At 41.1% G+C, this 15991-nt stretch overlaps 1 long non-coding RNA gene across 2 annotated transcripts in view; it reads left to right on the top strand.

Moving 5' to 3' along the window:
- The first annotated feature begins 687 nt into the window (after window positions 1–687).
- The window catches only part of LOC100976290 (uncharacterized), a 32068-nt gene continuing 16764 nt past the window's right edge, over window positions 688–15991 (top strand). The window contains exons 1-2 of one of the 2 annotated variants that reach the window (XR_008955234.1): window positions 688–12045; window positions 15924–15987. This is a non-coding gene — a long non-coding RNA (uncharacterized LOC100976290). The remainder of the gene's footprint in view (window positions 12046–15923; window positions 15988–15991) is intronic. The other variant, XR_008622897.2, reaches the window with a different exon arrangement.

The following is a 15991-nucleotide window of genomic DNA, read 5'->3' as shown; positions in this document are numbered from 1 at the left end:
CACCAATTGACTCGTAAGCACTTCCGTTCTCTTATGGTTGGGAGCCATACAAGGTAGAGTGTTGGAGTAAAAACTACATTGACTCTGAATCATGGTGTGTGACCTCGGGCACATGATGTAACCTCTATAGGACTCTATTTTAATGTATAAAACAGGAATAATCCTTTATTATTATCTATGCAATACATATTCCATTATCTATTACATTGGATAATGGAATGGGAAGTCCCTTGAAGATGGTACTAACCTCAATGTATTACTCCTTTCTAGCTTCTTTGGTTCAAAAGTTTGGTGGAGGAGTTACAAATTCTGGTTTGAATGATATATTTGGATACTTTATCAACACATCAAAGCTCTACCTATCCCTTCCCCCATTCTCAAAACCAAGCTTAATTAACATCTTTACATTTATTATGCAGTTTATGGAGGATTTTAGCATTAATTATTGCTTGATTTACTCAATGTCCCCATGTTATAGATGAGAACTGGAAAACCCATTGAAGTTGTGACTCCTGGTCTAGAAATGAAGTCTACTTCCAGTTAATGTTCTTTCTGGTATGTCTTTGCTTTCTTGAAATTTCCCTTTTTTGTCCTTACTGGTTAAATTTTGAACCAACCAAATCACAAAGATGTCCGGCTTTCAATCTTCTAGGCCACGCCTCTTATGCTCTCTCCGCCCTCAGCCCCCCCTTCAGTTCTTAAAGCGCTGCAATTCGCTGCTGCAGCCATATTTCTTACCCTCTCGGGGCTGGAAGCTTCCTGACTGAAGATCTCTCTGCACTTGGGGTTCTTTCTAGAACATTTTCTAGTCCCCCAACACCCTTTATGGCGTATTTATTTAAAAAAATCACCTAAATTCCGTAAAATATTTTTTTAAATTCTATACTTTCTCCTAGTGTCTTCTTGACACGTCCTCCATATTTTTTTAAAAAAAGTATTTGGAATATTTTGAGGCAATTTTTAATATTTAAGGAATTTTTCTTTGGAATCATTTTTGGTTGACATCTCTGTTTTTTGTGGATCAGTTTTTTACTCTTCCACTCTCTTTTCTATATTTTGCCCATCGGGGCTGCGGATACCTGGTTTTATTATTTTTTCTTTGCCCAACGGGGCCGTGGATACCTGCCTTTTAATTCTTTTTTATTCGCCCATCGGGGCCGCGGATACCTGCTTTTTATTTTTTTTTTCCTTAGCCCATCGGGGTATCGGATACCTGCTGATTCCCTTCCCCTCTGAACCCCCAACACTCTGGCCCATCGGGGTGACGGATACCTGCTTTTTAAAAATTTTCTTTTTTTTGGCCCATCGGGGCTTCGGATACCTGCTTTTTTTATTTTTTATTTTTCCTTGCCCATCGGGGCCTCGGATACCTGCTTTAATTTTTGTTTTTCTGGCCCATCGGGGCCGCGGATACCTGCTTTGATTTTTTTTTTTCATCGCCCATCGGTGCTTTTTATGGATGAAAAAATGTTGGTTTTGTGGGTTGTTGCACTCTCTGGAATATCTACACTTTTTTTTGCTGCTGATCATTTGGTGGTGTGTGAGTGTACCTACGGCTTTGGCAGAGAATGACTCTGCAGTTAAGCTAAGGGCGTGTTCAGATTGTGGAGGAAAAGTGGCCGCCATTTTAGACTTGCCGCATAACTCGGCTTAGGGCTAGTCGTTTGTGCTAAGTTAAACTAGGGAGGCAAGATGGATGATAGCAGGTCAGGCAGAGGAAGTCATGTGCATTGCATGAGCTAAACCTATCTGAATGAGTTGATTTGGGGCTTGTTAGGAGCTTTGCGTGATTGTTGTATCGGGAGGCAGTAAGAATCATCTTTTATCAGTACAAGGGACTAGTTAAAAATGAAAGGTTAGGAAAGACTAAGGTGCAGGGCTTAAAATGGCGATTTTGACATTGCGGCATTGCTCAGCATGGCGGGCTGTGCTTTGTTAGGTTGTCCAAAATGGCGGATCCAGTTCTGTCGCAGTGTTCAAGTGGCGGGAAGGCCACATCATGATGGGCGAGGCTTTGTTAAGTGGTTAGCATGGTGGTGGACATGTGCGGTCACACAGGAAAAGATGGCGGCTGAAGGTCTTGCCGCAGTGTAAAACATGGCGGGCCTCTTTGTCTTTGCTGTGTGCTTTTCGTGTTGGGTTTTGCCGCAGGGACAATATGGCAGGCGTTGTCATATGTATAGCATGGCTTTTGTCACGTGGACATCATGGCGGGCTTGCCGCATTGTTAAAGATGGCGGGTTTTGCCGCCTAGTGCCACGCAGAGCGGGAGAAAAGGTGGGATGGACAGTGCTGGATTGCTGCATAACCCAACCAATTAGAAATGGGGGTGGAATTGGTCACAGCCAATTAGAGCAGAAGATGGAATTAGACTGATGACACACTGTCCAGCTACTCAGCGAAGACTTGGGTGAATTAGCATGGCACTTCACAGCTGTCTTTAGCCAGTCAGGAGAAAGAAGTGGAGGGGCCACGTGTATGTCTCCCAGTGGGCGGTACACCAGGTGTTTTCAAGGTCTTTTCAAGGACATTTGGCCTTTCCACCTCTGTCCCCTCTTATTTGTCCCCTCCTGTCCAGTGCTGCCTCTTGCAGTGCTGGATATCTGGCTGTGTGGTCTGAACCTCCCTCCATTCCTCTGTATTGGTGCCTCATCTAAGGCTAAGTATACCTCCCCCCCCACCCCCCAACCCCCCCAACTCCCCACCCCCACCCCCCACCCCCCACCCCCCTACCCCCCTACCCCCCTCTGGTCTGCCCTGCACTGCACTGTTGCCATGGGCAGTGCTCCAGGCCTGCTTGGTGTGGACATGGTGGTGAGCCGTGGCAAGGACCAGAATGGATCACAGATGATCGTTGGCCAACAGGTGGCAGAAGAGGAATTCCTGCCTTCCTCAAGAGGAACACCTACCCCTTGGCTAATGCTGGGGTCGGATTTTGATTTATATTTATCTTTTGGATGTCAGTCATACAGTCTGATTTTGTGGTTTGCTAGTGTTTGAATTTAAGTCTTAAGTGACTATTATAGAAATGTATTAAGAGGCTTTATTTGTAGAATTCACTTTAATTACATTTAATGAGTTTTTGTTTTGAGTTCCTTAAAATTCCTTAAAGTTTTTAGCTTCTCATTACAAATTCCTTAACCTTTTTTTGGCAGTAGATAGTCAAAGTCAAATCATTTCTAATGTTTTAAAAATGTGCTGGTCATTTTCTTTGAAATTGACTTAACTATTTTCCTTTGGATTTTGAAGAGTCTGTAGCACAGAAACAGTAAAAAATTTAACTTCATGACCTAATGTAAAAAAGAGTGTTTGAAGGTTTACACAGGTCCAGGCCTTGCTTTGTTCCCATCCTTGATGCTGCACTAATTGACTAATCATCTACTTATCAGACAGGAAACTTGAATTGCTGTGGTCTGGTGTCCTCTATTCAGACTTATTATATTGGAGTATTTCAATTTTTCGTTGTATCCTGCCTGCCTAGCATCCAGTTCCTCCCCAGCCCTGCTCCCAGCAAACCCCTAGTCTAGCCCCAGCCCTTCTCCCACCCCGCCCCAGCCCTGCCCCAGCCCCAGTCCCAGTCCCCTAACCCCCCAGCCCTAGCCCCAGTCCCAGTCCTAGTTCCTCAGTCCCGCCCAGCTTCTCTCGAAAGTCACTCTAATTTTCATTGATTCAGTGCTCAAAATAAGTTGTCCATTGCTTATCCTATTATACTGGGATATTCCGTTTACCCTTGGCATTGCTGATCTTCAGTACTGACTCCTTGACCATTTTCAGTTAATGCATACAATCCCATTTGTCTGTGATCTCAGAACAAAGAATTTCCTTACTCGGTACGTTGAAGTTAGGGAATGTCAATTGAGAGCTTTCTATCAGAGCATTATTGCCCACAATTTGAGTTACTTATCATTTTCTCGATCCCCTGCCCTTAAAGGAGAAACCATTTCTCTGTCATTGCTTCTGTAGTCACAGTCCCAATTTTGAGTAGTGATCTTTTCTTGTGTACTGTGTTGGCCACCTAAAACTCTTTGCATTGAGTAAAATTCTAATTGCCAATAATCCTTCCCATTGGATTAGACAGCACTCTGAACCCCATTTGCATTCAGCAGGGGGTCGCAGACAACCCGTCTTTTGTTGGACAGTTAAAATGCTCAGTCCCAATTGTCATAGCTTTGCCTATTAAACAAAGGCACCCTACTGCGCTTTTTGCTGTGCTTCTGGAGAGTCCTGCTGTTCTTGGACAATTAAAGAACAAAGTAGTAATTGCTAATTGTCTCACCCATTAATCATGAAGACTACCAGTCGCCCTTGCATTTGCCTTGAGGCAGCGCTGACTACCTGAGATTTAAGAGTTTCTTAAATTATTGAGTAAAATCCCAATTATCCGTAGTTCTGTTAGTTACACTATGGCCTTTGCAAACATCTTTGCATAACAGCAGTGGGACTGACTCATTCTTAGAGCCCCTTCCCTTGGAATATTAATGGATACAATAGTAATTATTCATGGTTCTGCGTAACAGAGAAGACCCACTTATGTGTATGCCTTTATCATTGCTCCTAGATAGTGTGAACTACCTACCACCTTGCATTAATATGTAAAACACTAATTGCCCATAGTCCCACTCATTAGTCTAGGATGTCCCCTTTGCCATTGCTGCTGAGTTCTGACTACCCAAGTTTCCTTCTCTTAAACAGTTGATATGCATAATTGCATATATTCATGGTTCTGTGCAATAAAAATGGATTCTCACCCCATCCCACCTTCTGTGGGATGTTGCTAACGAGTGCAGATTATTCAATAACAGCTCTTGAACAGTTAATTTGCACAGTTGCAATTGTCCAGAGTCCTGTCCATTAGAAAGGGACTCTGTATCCTATTTGCACGCTACAATGTGGGCTGATCACCCAAGGACTCTTCTTGTGCATTGATGTTCATAATTGTATTTGTCCACGATCTTGTGCACTAACCCTTCCACTCCCTTTGTATTCCAGCAGGGGACCCTTACTACTGAAGACCTCTGTACTAGGACAGTTTATGTGCACAATCCTAATTGATTAGAACTGAGTCTTTTATATCAAGGTCCCTGCATCATCTTTGCTTTACATCAAGAGGGTGCTGGTTACCTAATGCCCCTCCTCCAGAAATTATTGATGTGCAAAATGCAATTTCCCTATCTGCTGTTAGTCTGGGGTCTCATCCCCTCATATTCCTTTTGTCTTACAGCAGGGGGTACTTGGGGCTGTTAATGCGCATAATTGCAATTATGGTCTTTTCCATTAAATTAAGATCCCAACTGCTCACACCCTCTTAGCATTACAGTAGAGGGTGCTAATCACAAGGACATTTCTTTTGTACTGTTAATGTGCTACTTGCATTTGTCCCTCTTCCTGTGCACTAAAGGCCCCACTCACTTCCCTAGTGTTCAGCAGTGGATGACCTCTAGTCAAGACCTTTGCACTAGGATAGTTAATGTGAACCATGGCAACTGATCACAACAATGTCTTTCAGATCAGATCCATTTTATCCTCCTTGTTTTACAGCAAGGGATATTAATTACCTATGTTACCTTTCCCTGGGACTATGAATGTGCAAAATTCCAATGTTCATGGTCCCTCCCTTTAAACCTATATTCTACCCCTTTTACATTACAGAAAGGGATGCTGGCAACCCAGAGTCCTTCTCTTGGGACTCTTAATGTGTATTTCTAATTGTCCATGACTCTTAATGTGCATATTTTCAATTGTCTAAGACATTTCAAATGTCTAATTGATTAGAACTGAGTCTTTTATATCAAGCTAATATCTAGCTTTTATATCAAGCTAATATCTTGACTTCTCAGCATCATAGAAGGGGGTACTGATTTCCTAAAGTCTTTCTTGAACTTCTATTATGCAAAATTGCCCTGAGGCCGGGTGTGGTGGCTCACACCTGTAATCCCAGCACTTTGGGAGGCTGAGGTGGGAAGATCCCTTACTGCCAGGAGTTTGAGACCAGCCTGGCCAACATTAAAAAAAAAAAAAAGTAAGACAGTTGCCCTGGAATCCCATCCCCCTCACACCTCCTTGGCAAAGCAGCAGGAGTGCTAACTAGCTAGTGCTTCTTATACTGCTTAAATGCGCATAATTAACAGTAGTTGATGTGCCCCTATGTTAGAGTAGAATCCCGCTTCCTTGCTCCATTTGCATTACTGCAGGAGCTTCTAACTAGCCTGAATTCACTCTCTTGGACTGTTAATGTGCATACTTATATTTGCTGCTGTACTTTTTTACCATGTAAGGACCCCACCCACTGTATTTACATCCCAGCTGGAAGTACCTACTACTTAAGACCCTTAGACTAGTAAAGTTAGCGTGCATAATCTTAGTTGTTATATACACATTTTCAGTTGCATACAGTTGTGCCTTTTATCAGGACTCCTGTACTTATCAAAGCAGAGAGTGCTAATCAACATTAAGCCCTTCTCTTCGAACTGTAGATGGCATGTAATTGCAGTTGTCAATGGTCCTTCAATTAGACTTGGGTTTCTGACCTATCACACCCTCTTTGCTTTATTGCATGGGGTACTATTCACTTAAGGCCCCTTTCTCAAACTGTTAATGTGCCTAATGACAATTACATCAGTATCCTTCCTTTTGAAGGACAGCATGGTTGGTGACACCTAAGGCCCCATTTCTTGGCCTCCCAATATGTGTGATTGTATTTGTCGAGGTTGCTATGCACTAGAGAAGGAAAGTGCTCCCCTCATCCCCACTTTTCCCTTCCAGCAGGAAGTGCCCACCCCATAAGACCCTTTTATTTGGAGAGTCTAGGTGCACAATTGTAAGTGACCACAAACATGCATCTTGGACATTTATGTGCGTAATCGCACACTGCTCATTCCATGTGAATAAGGTCCTACTCTCCTACCCCTTTTGCAATACAGAAGGGTTGCTGATAACCCAGTCCCCTTTTCTTGGCATGTTGTGTGTGATTGTAATTGTCTGGGATCCTATGCACTAGAAAAGGAGGGTCCTCTCCACATACCTCAGTCTCACCTTTCCCTTCCAGCAGGGAGTGCCCACTCCATAAGACTCTCACATTTGGACAGTCAAGGTGCGTAATTGTTAAGTGAACACAACCATGCACCTTAGACATGGATTTGCATAACTACACACAGCTCAACCTATCTGAATAAAATCCTAGTCTCAGACCCCTTTTGCAGTACAGCAGGGGTGCTGATCACCAAGGCCCCTTTTCCTGGCCTGGTATGCGTGTGATTATGTTTGTCCCGGTTCCTGTGTATTAGACATGGAAGCCTCCCCTGCCACACTCCACCCCCAATCTTCCTTTCCCTTCCGGCAGGGAGTGCCCTCTCCATAAGACGCTTACGTTTGGACAATCAAGGTGCACAGTTGTAAGTGACCACAGGCATGCACCTTGGACATTAATGTGCATAACTGCACTTTGCCCATTCCATCTGAATAAGGTCCTACTCTCAGACCCCTTTTGCAGTACAGCAGGGGTGCTGATCACCAAGGCCCCTTTTCTTGGCCTTTTATTTGCGTGATTATATTTGTCTGGGTTCCTGTGTATTAGACAAGGAAGCCTTCCCCCCGCCCCCACCCCCACTCCCAGTCTTCCTTTCCCTTCCAGCAGGGAGTGCCCCCTCCATAAGATCATTACATTTGGACAATCAAGGTGCACAATTATAAGTGACCACAGCCATGCACCTTGGACATTATTGGACATTAATGTGCGTAACTGCACATGGCCCATCCCATCTGAATAAGGTCCTACTCTCAGATGCCCTTTGCAGTACAGCAGGGGTACTGAATCACCAAGGCCCTTTTTCTTGGCCTGTTATGTGTGTGATTATATTTATCCCAGTTTCTGTGTAATAGACATGAAAGCCTCCCCTGCCACACCCCACCTCCAATCTTCCTTTCCCTTCCAGCAGGGAGTGTCCACTCCATATACCCTTACATTTGGACAATCAAGGTGCACAATTGTAAGTGATCATAGGCACTCACCTTGGACATTAATGTGCATAACTGCACATGGCCCATCCCATCTGAATAAGGTCCTACTCTCAGACCCTTTTTGCAGTACAGCAGGGGTGCTGATCACCAAGGCCCCTTTTCCTGGCCTGTTATGTGTATGATTATATTTGTTCCAGTTCCTGTGTAATAGACATGGAAGCCTCCCCTGCCACACCCCACCTCCAATCTTCCTTTCCCTTCTGGCAGGAAATACCCGCTCCATAAGACCCTTACATTTGGACAATCAAGGTGCACAATTGTATGTGACCACAACCATACACCTTGGACATAAATGTGTGTAACTGCACATGGCCCATCCCATCTGAATAAGGTCCTACTCTCAGACCCCTTTTGCAGTACAGTAGGTGTGCTGATAACCAAGGCCCCTCTTCCTGGCCTGTTAACGTATGTGATTATATTTGTCTGGGTTCCAGTGTATAAGACATGGAAGCCTCCCCTGCCCCACCCCACCCTCAATCTTCCTTTCCCTTCTGGCAGGGAGTGCCAGCTCCATAAGAACCTTACATTTGGACAGTCAAGGTGCACAATTCTAAGTGACCGCAGCCATGCACCTTGGTCAATAATGTGTGTAACTGCACACGGCCTATCTCATCTGAATAAGGCCTTACTCTCAGACCCCTTTTGCAGTACAGCAGGGGTGCTGATAACCAAGGCCCATTTTCCTGGCCTGTTATGTGTGTGATTATATTTGTCCAGGTTTCTGTGTACTAGACAAGGAAGCCTCCTCTGCCCCATCCCATCTACGCATAATCTTTCTTTTCCTCCCAGCAGGGAGTGCTCACTCCATAAGACCCTTACATTTGGACAATCAAGGTGCACAATTGTAAAGTGACCACAACCATGCATCTTGGAAATTATGTGCATAACTGCACATGGCTTATCCTATTTGAATAAAGTCCTACTCTCAGACCCCCTTTGCAGTATAGCTGGGGTGCTGATCACTGAGGCCTCTTTGCTTGGCTTGTCTATATTCTTGTGTACTAGATAAGGGCACCTTCTCATGGACTCCCTTTGCTTTTCAACAAGGAGTACCCACTACTTTTTAAGATTCTTATATTTGTCCAAAGTACATGGTTTTAATTGACCACAACAATGTCCCTTGGACATTAATGTACATAATCACCACATGGTTCATCCTAATTAAACAAGGTTCTACCCTCTCACCCTCCATTTGCAGTATACCAGGGTTGCTGACCCCCTAAGTCCCCTTTTCTTGGCTTGTTGACATGCATAATTGCATTTATGTGGGTTCTTGTGCCCTAGACAAGGATGCCCCACCTCTTTTCAATAGTGGGTGCCCACTCCTTATGATCTTTACGTTTGAACAGTTAATGTGAATAATTGCAGTTGTCTACAACCCTATCACTTCTAGGACCATTATACCTCTTTTGCATTACTGTGGGGTATACTGTTTCCCTCCAAGGCCCCTTCTGGTGGACTATCAACATATAATTGAAATTTTCTTTTGTCTTTGTCAGTAGATTAAGGTCATACCCCATCACCTTTCCTTTGTAGTACAGCAGGGTGTCCTGATCAACCAAAGTCCTGTTGTTTTGGACTGTTAATATGTGCAATTACATTTGCTCCTGATCTGTGCACTAGATAAGGATCCTACCTACTTTCTTAGCGTTTTTAGCAGGTAGTGGCCACTACTCAAGACTGTCACTTGGAATGTTCATGTGCACAAACTCAATTCTCTAAGCATGTTCCTGTACCACCTTTGCTTTAGAGCAGGGGGATGATATTCACTAAGTGCCCCTTCTTTTGGACTTAATATGCATTAATGCAATTGTCCACCTCTTCTTTTAGACTAAGAGTTGATCTCCACATACTCCCCTTGCATCAGGGGCATGTTAATTATGAATGAACCCTTTTCTTTTAATATTAATGTCATAATTGTATTTGTGGACCTGTGTAGGAGAAAAAGACCCTATGTTCCTCCCATTACCCTTTGGATTGCTGCTGAGAAGTGTTAACTACTCATAATCTCAGCTCTTGGACAATTAATAGCATTAATAACAATTATCAAGGGCACTGATCATTAGATAAGACTCCTGCCTCCTCGTTGCTTACATCGGGGGTACTGACCCACTAAGGCCCCTTGTAATGTTAATGTGAATATTTGCAATTATATATGTCTCCTTCTGTTAGAGTGGGATATTATGCCCTAGTATCCCCTTTGCATTACTGCAGGGGCTGCTGACTACTCAAAACTTCTCCTGGGACTGTTAATAGGCACAATGGCAGTTATCAATGGTTTTCTCCCTCCCTGACCTTGTTAAGCAAGCGCCCCACCCCACCCTTAGTTTCCCATGGCATAATAAAGTATAAGCATTGGAGTATTCCATGCACTTTTCTATCAAACAGTGGTCCATACTCCCAACCCTTTTGCACTGCGCCAGTGTGTAAAATCACAGGTAGCCATGGTGTCATGCTTTATATACGAAGTCTTCCCTCTCTCTGCCCCTTGTGTGCCCTTGGCCCCTTTTTACAGACTATTGCTCACAATCTCAGGTGTCCATATATGCAGCTATTAGGTAAGATTGTGCTGTCTCCCTCTTCCCTTCCCTCTGCCCTGCCCCTTTTGCCTCTTTGCTGGGTAATGTTGACCGGACAAGGCCCTTTCTCTTGGACTTAAACAATTCTCAGTTGCACTTTCCTTGGTCCCACCCATTATACATGAACCCCTCTACTTCCTTTCGCATTGCTTCTGAGTATGCTGACTACCCAAAGCCCCTTCTGTGTTATTAATAAACACAGTACTGATTGTCCCATTTTTCAGCCCATCAGTCCAAGATCTCCCTACCACTTTGGTGTGTTGGTGCAGTGTTGACTATGAAAAGCAGGCCTGAACTAGGTGGATAAGCCTTCACTCATTTTCTTTCATTTATTAATGATCCTAGTTTCAATTATTGTCAGATTCTGGGGACAAGAACCATTCTTGCCCACCTGTGTTACTGCTTTACTGTGCAAAATACTGAAGGCAAGTCAGACCCAGGGAGCTGGATTGCCATCCTTTATTTTGTGTTTCCAGTATACACTATCAAATTGTCTCCCCAGGAAGGAAGGTTGGCACTTTCTCTGCATTCTTCTTTCCAGAGCAGATTGCCTGGTTAAGAATCTCTTGTTGTCCCCTTTGTATATTGTTATTGTAAAGTGCCAAATGCCAGGATACAGCCAGAAAAATTGCTTATATTATTATTAAAAAAATTTTTTTAAGAAAGACATCTGGATTGTAGGGTGGACTCGATAACCTGGTCATTATTTTTTTGAAGCCAAAATATCCATTTATACTATGTACCTGGTGACCAGTGTCTCTCATTTTAACTGAGGGTGGTGGGTCTGTGGATAGAACACTGACTCTTGCTATTTTAATATCAAAGACGTTCTAGAGTGGAACTCTTAAGACCAGTATCTTTGTGTGGGCTTTACCAGCATTCACTTTTAGAAAAACTACCTAAATTTTATAATCCTTTAATTTCTTCATCTGGAGCACCTGCCCCTACTTATTTCAAGAAGATTGCAGTAAAATGATTAAATGAGGGAACATATGCAGAGGTGCTTTTAAAAAGCACATGCCACCTTTTTTATTAATTAATCTATTATATAAAATGAAGCATTTAATTATAGTAATAATTTGAAGTAGTTTGAAGTACCACACTGAGGTGAGGACTTAAAAATGATAAGACGAGTTCCCTATTTTATAAGAAAAATAAGCCAAAATTAAATATTCTTTTGGATATAAATTTCAACAGTGAGATAGCTGCCTAGTGGAAATGAATAATATCCCAGCCACTAGTGTACAGGGTGTTTTGTGGCACAGGATTATGTAATATGGAACTGCTCAAGCAAATAACTAGTCATCACAACAGCAGTTCTTTGTAATAACTGAAAAAGAATATTGTTTCTCGGAGAAGGATGTCAAAAGATCGGCCCAGCTCAGGGAGCAGTTTGCCCTACTAGCTCCTCGGACAGCTGTAAGAAGAGTCTCTGGCTCTTTAGAATACTGTAAGTACTACTTCGTAGCTATTAAGTAATCTTCTTCCTATTCTATTTTCTTTCTCTTAGATGCCACCTATAGAAAAGTCAGAGGGTCCAGTAAGTTTCTTTCCTTCTTCCCACCTCATCTGCAATATATATATATAGAGAGAGAAATAGATACATACATACATGCATAAATACACATATGTGAGTTAACCAGCAGAACTGTAGAATTAATATTGTGGACCCAGCTCTATGCTAGGTTACACTGATAACCTGGGTAGGAATGATATCATCCTATATAATTTCATTCCTGAGATGATTTTATTGTTGAGGAGCTAATGTGAGCACATTTGAAATAACTTTAGAAAATAATAAGTGCTGTTTTGTGTGAATCATAAGTAGTAGTTTTAGGAAGGGAACCCACAAGGATTTGAAGTTGATAGAATAAACTTAAGGAAGTGGGTTTGCTTTTTCTCTTTAAGCCAAGATAGGATTAATATTGCAGCCATCTGGATAGTCCAGTTGGTTTATTTTAATTTCATTTGTTTTTTACCTCTTTTGGAGCCATGGAAAGAGATGAAAGGGATAGAGCATAGCCATTGTGTTTGGCTATTTGCGAAGGTTGGCAAATTAGTGATTGCTAAATCTCATAAGCTTGAGTATTTTAAAGTTCAGAGATTGAGGGCATAAATCTAATACTTCGGCTCCTTCCACAATTTTACTACATTTCTGCCCAAGAACAGATGACCATGGATAATGCATATCGTAGATACTTTTTAAGTTTGGAATCTTTTTGCCAAGAGGGTAGTGGAGAAGTGAAGTCAAAACCTTGACCTTCCTTGCCTACTTTATGCTGTAGTTTATATACCTTCTTTCCTCCCACCTTTCGTAAAGCTAAAAGAAGCTTAGCCTCCTTAATGTTTTCCAGCTGAAAAAATATTGTTTAACATAACATTCGAAACTTTTTTTCTGGTGCACATTCATGCATCACAGCAGGAGCAACAAGAACCATATAAATGAACTGGCTTCACTTATAGCCCGTTTTAATTCATATCCATATTTCCTCATGGCTTGTTTCCATGCCTCCCACCCCCACTCCATATGCTTAACAACATTGTCTGGCTGACTGGAGGTTATATACATCATGGTCTTGAGCCTTCTTGGAAACATGGTCTGTGCCACTGTTTCTCAAACCCAAGTAATGCTTCATGATGAAACACCTTCTAAAGGAACAAAATTTTCTGAGATCCTAAAAAAATGTGTTTTGAGGAACACTGACTTAACAAAGATATTTGAAATGTAAATATGTTTTCCAATTTCACGTTGTCTTTGTCAAAGATGTGTTTTATATAACTTATGTAGAACTTGGGGATCCATTAGAATATATTCACAAATCCCCAGGGTTGTCACCCCAATTTGAGAAACACTGGTCTATGCTTATGAAATCTTCTATTGCTAATTAAATTGTCATTCATTGTCAACATACAATTATAATTATTATTGGAATTTGTTTTAAATGAATGAATTTGGAGGTGATTCTGTACCTTAACTCAAGAGGAAGGATGGCTTGATTTTAGGTGGATTGATTATACTAGATAGCATCCAAAGGTGAATCTTGAAGCTGTATTTAAATTCATTGCTTGAAATAATTTCCACCCTTAAGAAAAATCTCTAGCAATTGTAAAAAGGGATGCTCTGGAAATGTGGGCATCTTCAAAATAGAGATAATTCTTGTGTTAATTCAACAAATATTATTGTACCAGGTGCTGGAATAAATAGCAAAACCAAAGACAGGATTTATATCAAGGAATTTGCTTTCTTATGGAGGATGCAGAAGGAAATCATTATGGTGTTGGGCAGAAATGCTTAGACTTTAGTCCTGGCTCTGACTTTGGTTCAAATCACCATCAATCTGACCATCTCGAGACTGCTAGTGAAATAAGATAGGGGCTTATATCAAATACCTAAATCCCTGAAAATGACATTTTGTGATTTGGAAAATTTTCAAAAGTCTAATGAAGGAAACTTTTTTGGCATTTCTCTAAATGATTATTGTCATTTCTTTTCTGACTTTTCCCTTTATAAAACCTTAACATGTAGGATTGGAGGAAGTTTTCTGACCATTTTCTCATATCCTCTTTCAGCTTTATCTTTCTGTAACTTCCATTTCTCTAGCCACCTCCCTAAATTACAGAAGACTGTGAGACCCAGGGCTGCTGTGATTAGGCATTCATAATTTCTTTTCAGGGTGTTTGTGCCCTGATTATCAAATGTACAGCTTGAAGGGAGTTCATGTCTTAAAGTAATGAATTAAGAGTTGACCTTTGTTGACTGCTAAAATATTCTTATATGTGAAAGCATCCTGGAAAAATACGTTACCAGCTTAAAGAGAAAGAAACTAATGATTATATCTGAACTGAGCTAATGCCTCTTCTCTTCCCCCAAACCTTATCAGTTTGGATGGCAAAGAGTAATGATATGTCTAGTTAAACAGAGCTAATGCCTTCCTCTGCCTTGTCTTAAAGACTGGATTGGGAGAAAATTGATATTCTCACTACCATATTTTGGGCTGTAGGCAAGTAGCATTTTACACAGGTTTCCTTCAAAAATCCAACTCAAGTTGGAGCTCATGTATTTAAGACATAGCTGGCCTGCTGAATTTAACAAGTTAAACTTCAGTGGCCATGTACAGTTATATATCACTATATATATGTGTATTAGGCTGTCGAGTTGGATATGTTTTTGTTGGTGACTTAGGCTTTACTTGATAGCTCTTCCTTGACCTTTCCAAATTGAGTACTGATACATGGAGCTTGGGCTTCTTCTGCATCTTATACAAATGAGTTTGGTAAAGAAGCCTCTCCTTTACTGTTTTGATGTTTATATTGGAAATAACTTTTGGTTTTTTTTTTTCATGTTAGGATGAGAAACTGAAACAAAATGTAAATTTGACCGGTGCTAGACTTCTTAAATTATGGGTAGACTTAAAGTATTATTTTCCTTAACCAATTAGAATGCTAGTCTTCTAGTGTTCCCGGAAACATGAGAGGTTATGCAGTAGACCCAAGCAATACCCTCTTATTACATAATCAAGTGCGTATAAGAATTTAAAAATAGGGATATGACTGGAACATCACTGTACTTTACCAGGTCCCATTATAAAATTATCTATGTTACTTTACCCATAGCTTTGAAAACTAGTGGCATAGTATATTTTATAGTATGCTGTTAGTGTGATTGGCATTGAACAGTGCTGGGATATAATCACTCTACAATCTATATGTTATTAAAGTTTTCCAGCCTTATAGATCTCCCTTGACTGAAAATTAGCTACTAACTTATGACTTATTTTTTACAGCAGATTGACTAGGTCTTTCCAGGAAATCTGTTGATGTACAAAAACAAAGTTTAATTGCTAATGTTTTTTAAAAAATAACTTTTTGATATTACGGATACCTGGTTATTTGGGCCTTGTATATTTTAACATCAAAATTACCTATTATAAATCCATATAAACAGAAAAGAAAGAGAGTAAGTCTTTAGGTCAGATCTGCAAACAATGATGGTACGTACTGTAGCAAAATCTGGAACATAGACTTACCAGTTCTTAGGTTCCATTTTGCTTGCTTTTTAAAAACTGTGTCTTATAAGTCTTCAGCAACTGGTTGGGAGATTTTTAGAAAAAATAACCTTTTAATGTTAGAACAGTGTAGAGATTTACAGAATGATTCTGAAGATAGAGTTTCTGTGTACTTCACACCCAGTTTTTCCCAGTGTTAACATTTTACATTAGTTTGGTACATTTGTCACAACAAACCAATATTGATACATTATTATTAACTAGAGTCCATATTTTATTCAGATTTCCTTAGTTTTTCCTTAATGTTCTTTTTGTGTTCCAGGATCCCATTGAAGATACCACGCTGCATGTGTCCTTAGTAGTCATGTCTCCTTAGGCTCCTCTTGGTAA

This window comes from Pan paniscus, chromosome X (genome assembly GCF_029289425.2).
Source record: "Pan paniscus chromosome X, NHGRI_mPanPan1-v2.0_pri, whole genome shotgun sequence".
Taxonomy (NCBI): Eukaryota; Metazoa; Chordata; class Mammalia; order Primates; family Hominidae; genus Pan; species Pan paniscus.
The sequence above is the reverse complement of the archived record's forward strand: the minus strand, read 5'-3'. Positions and strand labels throughout refer to the sequence as shown.